General features: G+C 41.8%; 1 protein-coding gene across 3 annotated transcripts in view; it reads left to right on the top strand.

Annotated features, from left to right (window-relative positions):
• Positions 1–12312, top strand: part of TSHZ2 (teashirt zinc finger homeobox 2) — a 444389-nt gene that overhangs the window by 1329 nt on the left and 430748 nt on the right. The gene's annotated exons all lie outside the window — the stretch shown is intronic.

The raw sequence follows: 12312 nt of genomic DNA, 5'->3' as shown, positions 1-12312 counted from the left end.
AGTGCCAGTGGCTTCTGGCCTCGAGGGACAGCGTCTCCTCTGGCTGGGGTTTGGGACGCTGAAGTGTGAGCAGTGCCCCAGCCCCGGGCTGCAAGGCTGGCTTTGGGGCGAGCCATAGGAGTTTAGCTTTGATCACCAAGGTGGAAAAAAACCACCCCAGGAAACGAACCTTTGAATATGTTTTCTAAGAGGATCCACGTTTGGAAATCTAATCAACACTCTCCCTTCTCTTAAAAAAGGGGAAGAAAAATGCCCCTTGAATATTGAAACAGCTCTGGATTTTCTTTGCCCAGAGTGAGTTGCAAACTTTGTAAATTGATTTGTATGGTAGGAACTATCCCATCTGAATTCTTACTTACCACCCCTCCTCCAAAAGAAAAAAGAAAAAGAGAGGAACAGGTTAATGGATCAGTACATTAGATCTTGTAAAGGATTTTTTTTTTTTTTCCTTTTGGGTTGCTTAATTGCTTTTTTAATAGTATGCTGGGGTTTTGCTTCTCGAAAGTGTGATATGAAAGTTCATTTTTCTCCTCCCAGACCCACCCACTGAAAAGTCAGCTTTCCACTTGATTGCTAGTTTTGATTTGACATTTGATTGATCACCTGTCATCTCGCTGCCTTTGATCTATTCATTCTTGATATATATCAATAAATCACTCACCATGGTAACTCAGAGTGCCAGTGACGCAAGCCTTGCCCTCTAGATTCAGAGCCAGACATGCACAATTATTATCTTGTTTGGCTTTTAGTGTGGGCGTTTTTATTTCTTTGTGTCCTTCAGTTGAATCGGGCTTTAGCAAAAAGCTTAAGTTTTTTTCCCCCTTCTTTCTGTCTTTACCCTCATGCTTTCGGCAGCATCAGTTAAGGCGGGTCTTCTGCAGAGCCCCCCACAATATTTCCTTCTGTTCCAACTCGAGTGAAACATTAGGGAGAAGAAGTTCGGTGGAACACTTTCATAAACTTTGAAAAGCCACCCTCAGAGCAAATCCAAAGTTAGTCACAAATCTGGGCAAAGTGGGTGTTTGTATGTGAACATGCTGGACCACCAAGCTCATCCTCCATCGTGGCCTGATTCCAGCATGAATGGCAGTACATGTGCTTTGAGATATCCACAATTATCTTCCCTTCTGAGTGCAGATCCGTAACCGTGTATAGATTGGTTCAAATTGCATGGGGAAATATCATTTACGAAGCTTTGATTCATGTATTTCCAAGAGCAAAATAATTTAGGTATTTTTAGTACCGTATCTATTTAGAACTTGCCTAGTCAATGAGGTGCTCTTTTTTCAACTCTAGCTACCTCTTTTGCAAACAGTTTCTTCCTCCTACCCCTGTCCTTTTCTACATTTAGCTCACTTATTTTTTAAAACTTAGATTGCTTTGCAATCTGAACAGCACTGGGGTGTGCGCTGGCCTTTTAGACTCAGGAAGACTGAGCCTGCTTCTTTCAGTTCTAGCAACATAAATTTAAGTATAGCTAGATTATTAGAGATAACGTCCTTATTGTTGTCCCAAAAGAGAACCCTGGGCAACAGTCCAGCAAGAAGTGATACTGCCCTGAAAATTACTCTTTTTTTCCCCCTGTTGTTCCGGTAAAGGCCAACAACTAGGCAGTAATTTAAATTACCAGAATGACTGGACATGTCTCCTTTGGTCAGCTCATTACAAAAAGTGCATTGCTCAGAACTGCACTACTTTGATTATAATTATGCTCTGATCAATGAGGATCCAGGTGTACGTAACACAATGCTGTATCACATTATTTAAATTCGATCCTTTTCATTAGGCTGGTGTCTATTGGAGCTAGCTTATCTATTTACTGTAGTGTGTGTATGTGTATGTGTGTGTTAGAAAGTTCTGACTGTAGTTTCAGCTTTCTGGCCTATTGTGTTCCTAGTGTCTTTATGTGTTTGTTTTCATGGCTTTTATTATTTTCACTGGAAGAAGTGGAAGCCCTTGTCAAGCTGAAAGGGAATAATTCATTTTGTACACAATGGGGCCCCTCTTACGGTATTTATTTACTCACATATTACCAAAGCAGGTATTCTTTCATGTAATATTTCTTTCGCCTGAAGTCATCGATGCTGTACTCTGTTTTAGCTGACGTGGTTATTCACAAGTAAAGTTAGCCACTTTGAGATTCTTTAGCCAGTTAACGTGCAGGGAGAAGAACAAGGTGGGTTCTAGGATTGTGGCCATACTAACTTTTATCACTGCTTAAAATTAAACAATGCACAACTGTAAGTAATTATTCCCATGGGCTGATGTTGAAAGCTTGATTTCTAGCTTGATGAATGAATAATGTAACATCGAAAAAGCCTGTGAGTGAATCAGAACTGAGACTCTCTTTCCCAAGAACTGTTTGAGGCAATTTGATTCCTTTGCATTATTAGTTTTAAGTTCCACGTTTCAAGGAATCAATTACGGAACTTTCTAATAAAGCAGGTATGCGGTTAGAATGAGCGAGATGATATGATAAGTGATGGGGGATGTTAGTCTTTATTGGTTATATTTCTCCCTCCTGTAAGGGAAGGGCTGTGAGGTAGGCAGTTCTCTTTAAGGAAACAGCGAAGTCAGAACATTTCCCTCCGAAATGTCATTCTTCCTGGCTTTCTAAAGCTATGCTATTCTACCATACTATTACTTCGGGCAAGGAAAAAAGTTTAGAAAGCAGCCTGCAGTACCCCAGGGGTTTGTGTATGTATGAGTGTGTGTGCATGCTTCCTTGGATGTATATTTCACTCACCACTCAAACGTATCTACTTTTACCTGAAAATATTGCAGGATTCTGTACCAGCATCTTTTCTCCCTATCCATTGTAGGGAAGATAGAGAAGATGGCAGAAAGGTAAAATAAAACAGAACAGTGTTTTGATTTGTTTGTGTTTTGCAAGACGCGGAGTAGTTAAAAATTTTAAACTGTAGACTTACACTGTAACCCTTCTATTTTCTACAATCTATCGCAGCCTCTGTACATAACACATGTGTAATATATATTTTATTTCACCATCCTGAACTCTTGTTTTTATATAATGCCAGCCAATTGCAATAGGACGCAAAATCTTTGGGCATCATATACATATGAATATCTAATGTATATATAAATTATAGGCGTCTGCTCCTGCCTACTCAAAGAGATTAAATGTTTTCTTCTTGCTGACTCTCAGAAGCTATTTGATAATCCAGATCTGAGGAAAGTCTTGCAGGAGAGAACAGCTCCCTCAATTTATTTTGTTTATTTAATATGGAGATGAATAATGCAGATTTTGTTTTCATGAATGTCCTTGTGTGGCAGTAAACATTAGACTATTAGCAATCATTACTTAAAAGTTGCAATTTGCACCTTAATAGCACAGGTTATTTACATGGGAAACATATTCAGCAGGGACAATTCGGAATACTGCAGTGGAGTGTAGAGATGACCTGAGCGATCTCCTTTTCAACCTCCTGATGACAATGACTGGATTAGTGGGCAAGGTTTCAGCAGTGTAAACCAGCAGGGCAGGGGGGGCCAGACAGCTCAGGGTGAAGTTTACCTTTAATTCACTGGCAAGTGGAATGGGGTTCAAGAGAATAGGAATCGGGGTGGAGTCCCGACCCTGGCACTCTCACTTTGTTTAAGCACACTTCAGAAAGACAAGTTCCCATCTTGAAGATTTAAATACCGCATGCTATAGACCCCTTCACTTACCCAAACAGTATGATTTTTAACAGATGAATGGAAAAAATAAATACACACCCCCACCCCCAAAGGGGCTCAGCAGCGTGAACTGTTCAGGCTATTCTTGTTATTTAAGGCAGATCCCTGAAAAGAGAAAGGACAGGTACCTTGAAATCATATCCTCCACACAGTGTTTTGGATAGAAATTGATTGCTTAACTGGTCCTTTTCCCACTCCCCTCATGATTTCCTTCTCCCTCCTCTCCCCTCACCCTTAAAGACCCAGATTGAATGGGACATCTCAAAAGCCCATTTGTTGTAGGCACTTATTGATTTCATTTTTAATCTGCCATATCAGGACACAATACATTAACCCTAATCAGCAGACTGCAAGTGATAGGGAGTTCTAGTGGAAGCCAGGTAAGGAAGAGGGGGCATGAGAAAGTTCTCGACAATGAAAATCTTCTTGAGGCTTGGGGGTTGGAGATCAGAGGCGACTTTTGAGGAGGGTAGAAGCATTCCTCAGAAATACTCTGCATTTATTTTTCTCCCACCTTACATTTATTTTTCTCCCAGTCACCTCGATTCTATTGCTACCATTCGGGAAACCTTCACACCCAACAAATAACTCCTAGGCATATTTAGCAGATCTGTCCCTGGAAACATCTTGCCTTTTGTCACATTCTCCAACAGAGGCTTATGCTTTCATTTCATCCCAGCTGACTTCTCACTCATTTGACAGAATTTCTCCAACTGGATAATACCTGTGTTGATCTATTTATCTTTCCAGTGGCTTGGGGATTGTACTCTCAATCGAGCAGGTTTTAAAGGGGCACTGAGCCTGGCATTATTTAAGGCCACTGAAATGATGCACTTCTGCTCGTCGCTGCAGCTGAGCTTAGGGAAATCAGCCAGGAAGAAAACCTAGGCCCTGTTCATGTTTATGCCGGGTCTGTAATTAGCTGACACGAGTTAAATGTCCTGAGTGGTGCTTCCCTTCCATCACTGTATCTGTACCATCAATTTTATTTAAGTATGTCATGGTCTGGGAAGACTCAGCCACTATTTCAAAGGCAGTATGTGTGTCCACCCAAGTCCCCCTTAAAAAACACAAAATTGCCTAACAAATTCTATATTAAGACCAGGCATACACAGAGTATCATTTTCGTTTGATGCAAAGTCAGTTGGAAACACATTAAACTAACAGAGAGTGTCTTGCATCGCTTCCCTGAAGCAGTGCTTTTTCATTACATATTTAATTACAACAAATTGAGAGACTTTTATAAAAAAAATTCACAGTGATATTAAAAGAAGCTTGGCACACAAATAATTTTATTGCTTCACAAGTTGACAATGCTGCTTTATTTTTATTTCTTTGGGAGAAATTTATTTTCATTTTCTAATGTTGGGATAAATACAGAATGTCTTCCCCTACGGTCTGTATCAGGGAGATCTCATCCTTCTATCGTCCTAGAACCTTTTCACCCTGGAAGAGGGTTTTTTTAATCTATTTTTCAGTAATTTGTAACAATTTGTATGTTTAAAATTATTTTAAGTTTTCTGAGTTCCATTTAAAGTTAGAAATTCTTCTGTTTCTGAGGGTGACCTTTGGCAAGCAGCTCTTCGATTATGAAGGAGCTTAGTCATTCTAACCACATAAGAAATAGCTCGTTGAAAGTGTTTGCTTGATTACCTGGATATTGCAGGGAGAAAAAACACCCTACAGTTACAGGCCTCTAGCATACTACACTGTTTTCACTGGATTTATAATTTCTTTTTTTTTTTTTTTTTCCTGCTACTGACCTGTCAGTCACTTGTTTTAGGAACTTTTTTTCAGAAGAAGGGATAGGCTTAACATTGAAAGTCAGTTTCAAGATACACTGGGTCTTTAAGAAATGATAATAAAAAATAGAGACTTTAGAGACCAAATATCCACTTCTGGGCGATGTCTGCAAACTCAGAGGATTCTCATCTAACTTGGACATGCGTCTGGAGTGTCTTCAGCAGCGTGGCCGTACTTGTGTTACTCGTTTTGCCAGAGGGTAACTGTCGGACTCAGGTCCTTTCCAAAGATATTGTATACATACACAGCCACACAGAGAAGAAATCTCAGATGCAAGTGGGAATTGCTGATATATTTGTTTCCAAAGCAAACTCCATGGGTGAAATGATTAAATAATTTGGAGGGATTCGAAAGTCATTAAAACAGCCATGTGGAATTTCCAATTGTTGCCTCTTTCGGTCTTTTGTGTTTCCTCTACAGAAAAAGATGTCCTCTGGGCATTCTCAAACATTTTGTGATGCCAAAGTGATGCCTAAAATTGTTTAAAATTTTAGAAATTAAAATTCAGGAGGCACGGCTAGCTAATCCTATTGTTAATATATCAGTATTATTTAGCTATGCTTAACAACAGGGAATGCACAATGCAAAAGTTTTAGAGATAATGAGCTTAGAGAAATTACATGGGGAAAAAAAATACCTGGATCATATTTGAAAGGATTTGTCTTGAATTTTGCTCATCTAAATGAGAGTTTCCTTTCCATTTGTGTTAATTTAAAAAAATAGTTTCAATATCCCTATAACTACTACCCAACCTGAAGCAGGGTCTAACAAAGCTCTCTCTGGATGTACAAAAATATAGGACGTTGTAATGCGCATCCCCTTTTTAAAAACAGTTTTAGAAAACCAAATATGGGCTTGAAAACTAAAAGCAAAACCTCAACAAGATCTATAACACAGCCAGCTCAGGGTTCAAGATCGAAAACTTTGTTTCGGCAGGGTAAGAAGAAAACAGCGTTGCACTTTAACTGCACATCTTCCCCCTGGCACAGGAGAGGCAGTGAAGCAGGGAAGATTTTTAAGGAGCTTTTTAGCTCTTCTGCATCTCTCTCCAAAGACTAATTTAATTGAAAAGCTGTAGTGTCCGTTTATGCCAAAGGAAAAACCTCATGTTTCCGTAAAGCTGCTAGGCGCTAAGGTGGGTTTTTTAAGAAAGCCAGCGTGCTGCAGTTTCCTTTAGTACAAAAATTAAGATCACTGGTCTTAATTAGTTGAGTGCTTTCAGAATTGAATGAATACTCTGAAATCACCCCTGAGCTTTCTTCTTCAAGCTACATCTAAGTCATTTCTATGGAAATTATACAGTTTAGATATTAAGGTGGGCAGAACACAGTTACTGTTGTTTTTTAATTTTATTTATTTATTTTTGGCTGCGTTGTGTCTTCGTTGCTGTGCGCGGGCTTTCTCTAGTTGCGGCGAGCGGGGGCTACTCTTCGTTGCGGTGCGCGGGCTTTTCACTGGTGGCTTCTCTTGTTGCGGAGCACGGGCTCTAGGCGCACGGGCTTCAGTAGTTGTGGCACACAGGCTCAGTAGTTGTGGCTTGTGGGCTCCAGAGCGCAAGCTCAGTAGTTGTGGCACACGGGCTTGGTTGCTCCGTGGCATGTGGGATCTTCCCAGACCAGGGCTTGAACCCGTGTCCCCTGCATTGGCAGGCGGATTCTTAACCACTGAGCCACCAGGGAAGTCCCCACGTTATTATTTTTAATGAAAATAGTTACAAAGTGCAGAATGAGATAAAAAGAGAGTTGGCAGCGGCCATCGTGTTTGTAATGAATCTAGAAGAAACTTCCTTAAATGTTTTTCTGCGCCATGAAAAATCCATGAAATCTGGTGATTGGTGACGCGGGAGATACAAAAAGAAGACAGAAGGTCAAGGTCTTCTGTAGGGGAGATTTGTGTAAGCAGGAGCAGCAGGATATACATATTTCTATATAAACTGCAAGGGGCTGACTTTAAATCACTTCAATTAATCAGATCCGTAGACTTTTCTATGTATTTAGAAGCCTCTCTCTTATACCCCAGGGAGATATGAATAGCTTCTGGGCCAAGATGATGCTGTAGAGAAGAGTTAAATCTATTCTATGTGTTCGGTACCACTTGGTACAGAAAAAATGCCAAAATGAAAAGCTATATAAGCACGTTTTATATCAGAATTGCCTTTAGCTATTTTCCTTTGTTCGAAAGTTGGGTTTGTAGCTGTGCCCTTCTTCTTGCTTTCTCCCTTGGGATTAGGTTTTGGACTGTGGATGGAACCGTGGAATAGGAGGAAATGACTTGGGTTCTGGTTACAGCTCTGCCACCCTACTTAACTGGCCCTGGGCAAGCTCGAGAGATAACCTTACTCAAAGAATAAGAATGTGAGCTCAGGAGTCAGACTGACCCAAGTTCAAATCCTTAGGTCTCCTTTTTTGGATGTGTATGCTTGGACCAGCTGCTCAAATCTCCTCATTTTCCAACCTACAAGATGGGGGTAATCATAGTTCTTCTTAAGGTTCAGGATTTTGGAAAGGACGCTATGAGTCCCGAGCTGAGAGAATGCACTAATACTGCTAGGGGCCACACCTAACAGAGCTAGTGTGTCTTTGCCCCAAATAACCAGACCATGAAAAATGTACACCAGAAGGGAAATGAGGAACCTGCCAATTATTATGGGACCAGGGGTTCAGGGTCAAAAGAAATCAGACTTGGATGCGTTTTGATTTTTAAAACTGGAAATATAATCACTGAGTGGTGTTTTAGCCTTTTCTGAGAAAAACTCATACTGGATGGGTTGGAGCCCTGCCCCAGCTCAAAAAAAAAAATTGTTTCTTTCCCAAGGAATAGTAATTATAGCACCAGCAACAACAAACATAACAACAGCAGTAATAATGATATCTGCCACTACCTAAGTGCTTATTATATGCCAGGCATTTTACCAAGTGCTTTACGAATTTTACAGTCATTCATTTAAGCGGCAGTTATTTCTTGAGTTCTTACTACATGCCAGGTCTTGTTCTGGTCACCTGGATCCTCAAGGTTAATAGGATGGGTGTGATCCCTGGGGATCTTACCCTCCAGTTGGGGGAAGCAAGAGAACATACAAGTAATTTAATAAAGGAAAAAAGATAACTTTCATATAGAAAAAAGCTCTATGATGACAATTGTTTTATAAACACAAACATAGGAGAGCAGGATTGGGGCAACAATGGTGTGGATGGTCAGAGGAGACCTGCCGGAGGAGGGAGCATCTGAGTGGAGTCTTGCAATATTCCTGAGTTAGATGCTAGTATCATCTTTATTTTACTGATGGGGATCTGAATAACCTGCAGAGCAATTCGTCCAAGGTCACGCAGTGACCGAGGTTGGTTTGAAACTTTCTGCTTCCAAGACCCATGCACATAATCTGTTGTGGTAGTTTACCTAGAAGAGTCATAGTGATTTGCCAAGGAAGGACCCTCAGTTCCTATTATTTTTCCCTTGCATCTGTTGTGATGTCTAAACCTGAGGTGGGGGGGGGAGGGTACTGAGAACACTGACAGAGGATGCTGCCTTTTGTGGCGTCTCCAACTAGAATCTTAGTGCCATCTACCATATATAAAGTCAGCTCTTCCTCTTCGTGTGTGTGTGTGTGCATTCATGTGTTCATTCACCCAACAGATGTTGACTATTCATCTACTGTGTGCTAAGCATTGATCTGGGTGCTGGAATGTTGCAGTAGGAAAAGTCCCTACCCCCACCCAGCTAATATTCTTGTGCGTGAGACCAAAAAGCCAACGAACAAATAAATATATAATATTGAATAGTTCTAATGGCATTTCATAAAAATGAATTGGGATTAGTAGGTTAGAGAGGGATGGAAGGTTGCCATTTTACGTAGAATGGTTGGGGGTGGTATTAATCAGGTGGTGACATTTGATCAGACCTGAATAGAAAATGAAGAACTAGCCAAGCATAGATCTGGGAGAAACGTTCCAGGAAGATGAAGCAATAAACACCTTAAGGCCAGAAATGTCTTGCGTGCTTGAGGAATACATAGGAGGCCACTATGACTGAAGCAGATGAAGACAGGGGAGAGTAGCAGGAAATGAGGAGGAGACATAGGCAGGGCAGATCATGTGCAGCCTCCTAGAATTGCATCTAAGTGTGATGGGATCGCTGGAGGGGTTCAAGCAGGGAAGTGATGTCATCTAATTGGGGTATTAGTAGAACAGAGGTACTTGTTTGTATTTCAGAGATGGTGGTGGACTTGGGTATGTTCATCCATTCAGTCTACTTAGTTCGCCCCTCAGTGATGGAGACTAGGATGCTTAGAATAATAGAGGTGACACCTGGAGGTAAAAACACATGCCCAGGCTTTATGGAGGAATTGACAGGTGCAGGGACGGGTGCCATCCATGAGGCTGTGGAAAGGCAAATGTTAAGAACCAAGCAAATCTGGGATCCAACTGCAGCTCCTCCCTACTTCACTAGCCACCCGTGTGCTTTAAGCGGTGTCCCTTAACCTTGTGGCACCTCAGTTTCCTTACCTGTCAAATGGAGACATGATATTTTTCACTTCACATTGTGGTTGTGCCGATCAGACAATGTGATACAGGTGAAACCCTTGGTGCAGTCTCTGGCACTTACATAGCATCTTCTCCATAAATGAATTTATGTCCTTTCTATTGTTTTGTTTTGTCTTCTGTAGGAATTCTGGGAGAGATCTAGGCACTTGAATTAGTCCTTGGTACCTATTAGGCACTAAATAAATATTTCCTGACGAATGAATAAATGAGGCTATAAATAAGTGAATGAATAAATACTTTAATTAGTGTATTACTTTGTATACTAATTAATTAATTTCGAGTATAAGAATCTCTTTTACACATCGAAAATTTTTTGGCAGACCTCCGTCCCAATCATGATCATAGCTGCACTTTGAATATTTATCAATTTAGGAAATATTAATGACAAAATGATGGTGATTTTAGTTAGAAGCTTGTATTTTGTTCATCATGACGTCCTCCGCCTTCAGTTGAAGAGCAGTGATTCACCTTTTTGCAGTGAATGTTGTTTATTCATCTTATAGACAGTGCTTGCTGATACTATGGATTTGTAGACTTCCTCCTTAAGCCTAGACCCGGATGGAGGCGAAGGGGTTGGGGAACCTCATTTCTGACCCCAGAGGTCGACCTCTCTCCCTGTCTGCTCTCCAGGTGCTGTGCCCTCCTGCCCGCAGCCTCCAGATGCTCCCCGCCCTCCCCCACCAGAAGCCTGTGCTCATCCCCTCAGGCCCAAGGCAGCAAAGCTTAGGGGTTGTTAAGCTAACAGGAGAAGGCTATAGGCTGTTTCCTGGTAACGCCTTCTTCACTTTTTAATTGTCACCTTCAGATAAGTGCCTGGGAGGAGAAAGAAGGGAGACTGGCTGGTGCCTGTTGAGGAATATCTTAGGACAGAGAGATTGGGGATAGCAGAGAGTATTGGGGAATTTTTGCTGCCTGTCCTAAGAACTTTATTTAACTGATATTACTGAAGGTCTGCTGTGTACCAGGTACCGTAGGAGGTGCTGGAACTAGAGGCTTGAGTAAAAATGACAAAAGGCCCGCCTTCTTGACGCTTACATTTGTGTGGCAGACAGGTCCCAAACAAGCCAGCAGATGCATGTTACCTCGTGTCGGAGAGTGGTGTGTGCAACAGAGAAAATTAAAGGAGGGTGAGGGGTCTCGCGTCACAAGAGGATGTGCTGTCTTAGATAAGATAGTGAGGAAAGGCCTCTCTGTGGAGGTGATATTGAAACTGGGTTCTGAGTAAGGTGGCAGAGAGCACAGGGCAACTCTCTGGGGAAGATGGTTCCAGGTGCACGGGCAAGTCTGGGGCTGGAGCTGCTGCAGGAACCGGAGGAGCAGCAAGGAGACCAGGGTGACTGGAGACAAGGGACAGAGGGTGAGCGATGAGGACAGAGGGATAGACAGACGCCAGACCTCTAGAACCGAGATGCTGCATGAGGAGCCAGGGTTCTAACTGAACTGGGGAGGCTTGCAGGGCGAGGGAGCAGGGAGAGACAGGATCTGACTTAGGTTTTTACAGGGTCATGCTGGCTGCCATATTACTTATCGGGGACCAAGGCTGCAAGCAGCTTGACCATTTTGGAGGCTTCTGTATCAATCTAGTCAAAACCTGGTGATGACTTGGACCAGACTGATGGTCCAGGAGATGGGAAACTTGGTGTAAAGGTAGACAAGATGTGCAGAAAATTGCAGGTGGGTATGAGTGAGAAAGAAGAGTATACTGAAAACTGTATATGAAAAACCTGACTATATTTATCCTGTTATCTTCCTGAATTCTTTCTTTTGCTTCTTTCCTCTAGTTGTACATAAGGTTCTTACTGAAAATCGTCAGTCTACCATTTTCTGAGCCAAAGTGGGAACAAGGGAAAGTGTTTGGAGCTGCCTTGATTCTAGAATTGACCATGCAGGGAGAGGTTAGTCTTTTTCAAGCACATTTCATGGAGTCCTGGAGTTGCATCTCCCCACCCCCATCAGACAATACGGTGTCAGGGCAACGGGGTGGACCCTGAAGTCAACTGACCGGGCTTCCATTTCTCTCCAGTGGGTCATGTCCTTGCTGTGTGACCTCAGGCAGCTCTACCGCCCAATCTTTCAATTTCCTCATTCGCAAAACGGACCTACTAAAAGGACTCGTCTCGCTGGGTTTTTACAAGGATTCATTGAAATAAATGAGGTAACATACTTAGTACATGGTGGTACATGGTAAGCGGTCAAGAAAATTTAGTCACTATATATATATTAATAAATTAATAATCCTCTCCATGCCTACATTTCCTCATCAGTAGAG

The sequence above is a fragment of the Balaenoptera ricei genome, chromosome 15, assembly GCF_028023285.1.
Source record: "Balaenoptera ricei isolate mBalRic1 chromosome 15, mBalRic1.hap2, whole genome shotgun sequence".
Classification (NCBI taxonomy): domain Eukaryota; kingdom Metazoa; phylum Chordata; class Mammalia; order Artiodactyla; family Balaenopteridae; genus Balaenoptera; species Balaenoptera ricei.
Note: the sequence above shows the minus strand (reverse complement) of the source record. Positions and strands in the feature narration are given on the sequence as shown.